The sequence below is a fragment of the Orycteropus afer genome, unplaced genomic scaffold (assembly GCF_000298275.1).
Source record: "Orycteropus afer afer isolate SDZICR_OR568_19922 unplaced genomic scaffold, OryAfe1.0 scaffold00013, whole genome shotgun sequence".
Taxonomy (NCBI): domain Eukaryota; kingdom Metazoa; phylum Chordata; class Mammalia; order Tubulidentata; family Orycteropodidae; genus Orycteropus; species Orycteropus afer.
The window spans coordinates 13,335,135-13,342,610 of record NW_006921600.1 but is presented as its reverse complement, the minus strand read 5'-3'; positions in this window follow the sequence as shown (position 1 = coordinate 13,342,610).

Here is a 7,476-nt window from a genome sequence, read left to right as displayed (position 1 = left end):
GAGTCAGCCCCGACTCATAGCGACCCTTCCTTGGGTTTCCGAGGCAGTATCGCTACGGAAGTAGGATTGCCCAACCTTCCTTCCGAGGAGTGGCTGGGGGAACTGGTAGAGATCAAATTTTGAACTTCCTAGTATCCATATACTCCCTCACACACTACAAAGCCTAAGGAACATAAAAAAAAATTTTGGTTCAACTTCAAGAGAAAGCCTTGTTTTCTATCCCCAAAAATTACAAGCTAGCAGCTGAACAATTGTTTGAATTCTATGGCAATGCACCAAGATATGGACCCATCATCTCTAGACTCCCTCAACTCCTGAGTTGTTTCAATTTTGTATACAACTGAATTCCTGTGCAGTGGGGAATGAAAGAAGCAGTCTCTGTAAGCACAGCTATCCACTGTGTAGAATAATAAACATGGTAGGCAAGGTCTTTTGGTTTTCTCTCTTTCCTGATCCCTAAATCGCTCCCTACTTTCTATTGTTTGAATAGTAAAGTTAACATGAATAACTAGATAGAGGTCTAAGCAAATGTGATCATGTTTAATCTGGTTTTGGTTCTACTCGTTTTGTACAATATTAAACAAGTAGACTTCTTACTAATTTTTTTTACTTCACATTAAACTTTTTAAATTCCTTTTTAAAAAAGAATTATCACTCAATATAAAAGTTCATAAAAATAAGAAAGTTAATGATACAAAAAACATAAAACAATCCTAAATTTATATTTACCTAATATCAAAGACATAAAAGCATATTTAAAACAAAAACTGACATAACTAAAAAGAGAAATAGACAAATCTATCAGCTGAAAATTTTAACAACCAGACACAAACTAGTTGAGAAACAAAAGATTAGAATTTATATAAACTTAGAGTTCAATGACAATAAGATATGTAGAAAGTCTTAGATATTGGAGAATAAAGCAACACACATTGAAATCACAGTGGAAGCTAGAAAATATTTAACTATATGATCTTGCAATATGACAAGCTAAAACCTATGTGACTCAGCTAATGCAGTGCACAGATGGAAATTTATAACTTTAAATTAATAATCAGAAAAAAAATCTGGACATCAAATAATAAGCTTTCATTTCAAGAAACTGGAAAAATGAAAGCAAAGCAAATACAAAGGAAGTAAAAAGAAGGAACTAGAAAGGATAAGGCCCAGGGGATGGCCTCTGGCCTAAGACATTCGCCTGCTGGCTGTTCAAGCCCACCAGCCGCTCCCCACAAGGTAGACAGGGCCATCTATTTCTGGACTCAGCCCTCCTCAGAAACCCAAGGAGGGTTCACTAGGAGTCCGATGTACTCTATGCTAGTCAGTGGGGAGGTGTTTTTAAGGTGCTCTGGTAGCCTAGTGCTTAAGGCACTTGACTGCTAACCAGAAGGCTGGTGGTTCAAACCCACCAGCCACTCCTCTGAAGGAAGGTTGGACAATCTACTTCCGTAGTGGCACCCCCTCAGAAACCCAAGGAGGGGTCGCTATGAGTCAGGACTGACTCTACGGCAAACAACAAGAAGTAAGGATAATAACAGAAGCCAATGAAAGAGAAAACAAATAACAGATCAACAAATCCAACTGTTGGTTCTTAAAAAACAGATTTATAATAAATTTTGACAAATCTTTGGCAATACAATTTAAGGAAAATAACATAAAAACCAGTATATGAAAAAATTAAAGGATATCATAAAAATCCCGCAATATTTTTCAAAAATCAGAAAAGGCTAGTAAGAACAACTTTATGTCAAAATCTTGAAAATTTATGTAAAATTTCAATTTCTTTGTGAAACAGATTCTTTCAAAACTAATATGAAAAAAAGTAGAAATTTTAAATTTATTGATATTTTTAAAGATAATTAATCTGCAATTAAGGTCCTGCCTGCAAAGAAAACTGTAGGTCAGGAAACTTCATTGTTTAATTCCCTCAAATATTAAAAAAAAAAAAAAAAAAAACACCATCTTACAATATATCTTCTAAAACATAGAAAGAGAGATAGCAATTTTCAACTCATTCAATGAGGTCAGTATAAACTTAATGCCAAAACTTGGAAAAGGTCATTAAAAGAGAAAAATTACAGGTAAATCTCTCTCATAGAGTTAAAAATCTAAACAAAGTATTAGCAAATGAAATTGAGCAGCATTTTAAAAGTATAATTCACAATGACGAAATTTTCATGTGTCTAGGTATGCTTTAGATTAACAGTTGAAAAGCCATCAATGCAGTTCAAGAATTAAAGTTATTGCCTTTCAATGCTCTGACTGTTAACCACCAGTGAGTGTGAAATTCTGCTCAGATTAGCTACTCTTTAGTCTTCCCTTAGGGACTTCCAGCTAACGGAGTAGAAAAGAGACCAGCTATGTTCCTCCTCTGTGGCCCAAGACGGGAATGTGAGGAGAAAAGATAGTTGGTGTTTCCGTTACCTATTGGGATAGAAGAATTTCGAGGCTTTGATGTTGGATAGAGAAGCAGGCATTGGGTGATAAGACTATGAAATAGGAGCCAAAGTCTTCAATGAGTGAGAGGAGTAACCTCAAGATGTGAATATATCAGCAACAAGGACAATTAGATAGTATGCAATGATTCTCAAAGAAAGGATTATTTCATGACTGTGCAAAAGTAATGGTCCAGGAGAAGCAAGATAAAGAACCTGAAGATTTTTACCAACTTCTGAAGTCTGAAATTGATAGAACATGTAATCAAGATGCACTGAAAACTGTTGATGATTGGGATTTGGAAACAAAGAAGAAGGATCAGTAGCTGGAAAACCTGGCCTTGGTGACAGAAAAAATTCCAGAGATCTCATGATAAAATTTTGCAAGAACAATGACTTAGTCATTGAAAATCCTTTTTTTTTTTTTTTTTAAACAACATAAGCAGTGACTATATATGTGGAACTCGCTGGATGGAATATGCAGGAATCAAATCAACTACATCTATGGAAAAAGATGATGGAGAAACTCAATATCATCAGTCAGAACAAGGCCAAGAGCTGACTGTGGAACAGATCACCAATTGCTTACCTGCAAGTTCAAGTTGAAGATGAAGAAAATTAAAACAAGTCCATGAGAGCCAAACTATGACCTTGAGTATATCCCACCTAAATTTAGAGACCATCTGAAGAACAGATTTGACGCACTGAAAACTAATGACCAAAGACCAGAGAAGTTGTAAGATGACATTAAGGACATTATTCATGAAGATAGTAAACGATCATTAAAAAGTCAGGAAAGAAAGAAAAGACTGAAACGGATGTCAGAAAAGACTCTGAAACTTGCTCTTGAATGCAAAGAAGCTAAAGCAAATGGAAGAAATAATGAAGTAAAAGAGTTGAATACAAGATTTCAAAAGACAGCTCGAGAAGACAAAGTATTATAATGAAATGTGCAAAGACCTGGGTTAGAAACAAAAAGGGAAGAACATGCTTGGCATTTCTCAAGCTGAAAGAACTGAAGAAAAATTTAAGCTTCAAGTTGCAATATGGAAGGATCCTACGGGGAAAATATTGAACAATGCAAGAAGCATCAAAAGAAGATGGAAGGAATACGTAGAGTCACTGTAACAAAAAGAATTGGTCGATGTTCAACAATTTCAGGAAATACCATATGATCAAGGACCAATGGTATTGAAGGAAGACATGTAAGCTGCACTGAAGGCATTGGTGAGAAACTAGCCTATAGGACCTGAAGGAATACCAATTGAGATGTTTCTACAAATGGATGCAACACTGGAACTACAAACTCACCTAGACCAAGAAATTTGAAGGCAGCTACCAACTGGAAGAAATCCATATTCGTGCCTATTCCAAAGAAAAATTATCCAACAGAATGTGAAAATTATTGAGCAATATCATTGCTATCACACTCAAGTAAAATTTTGCTGAAGGTCATTCTAAAATGGTTGCAGCAATACACCAACAGGGATCTGCCAGAAATTCAAGCTAGATTCAGCAGAGAAAGTGGAATGAGAGGTATCATTGCTGATGTCAGATGGATCTTGACTGAAAGCAGAGTGTTCTGGTTACCTAGTGCCACTCTGACAAGAATATACCACAAATGGGATGGCCTTAACAGGAGTTTATTCTTACAATTTGGATACTTTAAGTCCAAGGTCAAAGTGCCACACTCTAGGGCCTGAGTGAAAGCCCCTCAGCCTTGGGCTTCAGCATTGTCTCCTGCCCCCGGCCCACTAAAGCTAGAGGTTTTTCTTCACTCAGGCAGCTTCTGGCTATTGAGACTGACAAGCCCAAGATTAACAAGTAAAAAGGCACAGTCCTAATGTTACTAGACCACAAGGTAGACCATTAATTCAAGTCCATTGAAAGTCCCAAGGTCAGCAGAGCATGGCAGGCTGCTGAACAATGACATGGCTACATGCAGGGTTCAAGCAGGCCATAAGCTTCAGAACATTCCCCAAGGCTTCTCCTCATTTACAGGAAGCAGACCAGGTCCCTAAGGCAGCTACTCAGCTGCTCCCAGTAGATTCCACCATGGAGTTGATTACCAGTTTCATCATGAGGAATACTGCATCCAGCTGCCCAGCTACTCAACCAGGCCCAGCCAAGTTGACACACAAACTTAACTACCACACAGACAATACTAGAAAGATGTTTACTTGTGTTTTAATGACTATGCAAAGGCATTTGACTGTGTGAACCATAACAAATTATGGGTAACATTGCAAAAAATAGGAATTCCACAATTCATTGTGCTCATGTGGAACGTACACATAGGCCAAGAAGAATTCATTTGAAAAGGACAAGGGAATACTGTGTGGTTTAAAATCAGTAAAGTTGTACATCAAAGTTGTATCCTTTAACCATACTTATTCAATCTGTATGTTGAGCAAATAATCTGAGAATCTGGACTCTATGAAGAAGGAAGCTGAATCAGGATTGGCAGAAGATGCATGAGCAATCTGCAATGTGCAGATAACGCAACTTTGCTTGCTGAAAGCAAAGAGGACTTGAAGCTCTTACTGATGAAGACCAAAGTCTACAGCTTTCATTATGGACTACACCTCAACATAAAGAAAACAGAAATCCTCACAATGGACCACTAAGCAACATCATGATAAACGGAGAAAAGATTGAAGTTGTCAAGGATTTCATTTCACTTGGTCCCATAATCAACACTCATGGAAGCAGCAGTTAAGAAATAAAATAACATTACACTGAACAAATCTGCTGCAAAAGACCTTTTTAAAATGTTAAAAAGCAAAGATGTCACCTTGAGAACTAAAATGCATCTGGCCTAAGCCATGGTATTTTCAATAGCCTCATATGCATGCAAAAACTGGACAATGAATAAGGAAGACCTAAAAAAAATTGATGCCTGTGAAATATGGCATTCATGCAGAATATTGAATATACCATGAACTGCCAGGAGAACAAACAAATTTGTCTTGGAAGAAATACAGTTAGAATGCTCCTTAGAAGCAAGGATAGTGAGACTTCGCCTCACATACTTTGGTCATATTATCAGGAGGGACTAGTCCTTGGAGAAGAAACAGAAAAAAAGGAAGACCCTCAATGAGATGGATTGACACAGTGGCTTCAACAATGAACTCAGTCAAACGTATCAAAAATTTTAAGTATGGCACAGGACTAAGCAGTGTTTTGTTTTACTGTACATAAGATTGCTATGAGTGGAAACCAACAAAATGATACCTAACAACAATGACAGGAGTAGCAATGAGGCATTCTCAGAATGTTCACTACCCCAGGGTTCTTCCCTATGGAGCATGTAAGAATAGAGAACCTCCATTCAAGTAATCTTTTCAAAAATATGAGAAACAATAATACATGTATTTATTGCTTAAGAATAGAATATTATTTTACAAAGTTTCAGAGAAATCATTGATGAAAGTCCCTCTGGGGACTTGAAAATGCAGTTTTAAATAACTAACATAGTGTGGTAGTGTGGCAACTCAAGGGGATTCAACAACATGTATAAAGAGAACAACTTAGAAGAGATAGCCTAAATCCACCATAAATTTATTTGGCCTTACTGAATATTACTTAAAAAAATAATTACTTTAAGTAACTACAGATGAATAAAATAGAAACAAAAAAAAAAAAATAGCAAACTTGGTTAACATACAAAAGGACATGTTTTTAAAAGAACATGCTTTCTGCTATGTATTCAGAAGTTTAACATAAAGATGGACTTTTTATATTTGTCAGAAATGAAAGGTGACATAGAAATTAAAATACAAACTTTAACTAGTAAAAACTAGATAAAAGGTCTTACTTTGATCTGGGGCCAGAATCAGGCTCCCTACTACTTTTCACACCAACCCACCTTCAGTTAAACTCACCCACCAAGAACTTGACAGCCCAGGAATAACAGGAAAAGAGAACATACCCTCTTGGCAGGCTGGTTGAGCCTCAAAGATGTGCTGATCAGGGACAGGCTGTACTTGCTCAGAGAATCAGAAAGGGAAGAGGCTACCTTCAAATACTTGCAAGAGGATGGAGGTTCCACTAATGGACTGACAAAATGTCTTCCCATAAATTTAGTGTTAAGAATAGACACTACTGGAAATGCTCATAGAGGAAAGGTATCCCCAGGGGAGTAGGAGCCAAGGAGAGTGAAAGACACCCTTGGTGAGATGGATTATTGCAATAGCTTCAACTATGGGCTTGAACATGCTGGCAATCATGATGATGATGTAGGATTGGGCAACATTTTGTTCTGTTGTACATAAAGTCACCATGAGTCTGAACTAGCTCAACAGTATCTATCTATCTGTCTGTCTGTCTAACATCTATCTATCTATGAAGTGAAGGGATGCAGTGGTGGTTCAATGGTAGATTCTTTCCATCCATAAGGGAGACTGGGGTTCAATCCCAGTCAATGCACCTTACGCATCGCCACCACTCATCTGTCAATGGAGGCTAGCAATGTTGCTATTATGCTAAACACGTTTCAGACGAGTTTCCAGACTATGATGGACTAGAAAGAAAGGTCTGACGATCTACTTCCAAAAAACAGGCAGTGAAAACCCAACAGATCACAACTCATATCATCCTGATATGATCCTCAACATATCATCCTGAGTTGGGGTTCTACCTGATGGCAGCTAACAACAACAGGAGGTGAAGACGTTTAAGATTGGGTCAAGAACATGAACATTTGGCATTGATTAACGAAAACAGAGATGAGTGGTAAGGTGAATTTAATACTGACTGTCTCTTTGAGGCTGGCAGCCACTTGGCTTAGGATGGCATCATCAGGCCACCATCCAGCAGCCCGTGCATCCCTCACACAGCTTGGGCTCCTGTCACTCCCAGCAACTATCATCTCTGTTTACCAGACTTCTGTTCATCCCAGTGACCAGAGACTCTGCTCTTCAGGTAAAGAGGTTTTATATATATAACCTATAGTTCTAATATTGTAGAGGTAATATTCTTACCTCTAAAAGTTAACCTAGCATTCCTCACGATGCTTAAAATGCCCATATAAGAAGATTTT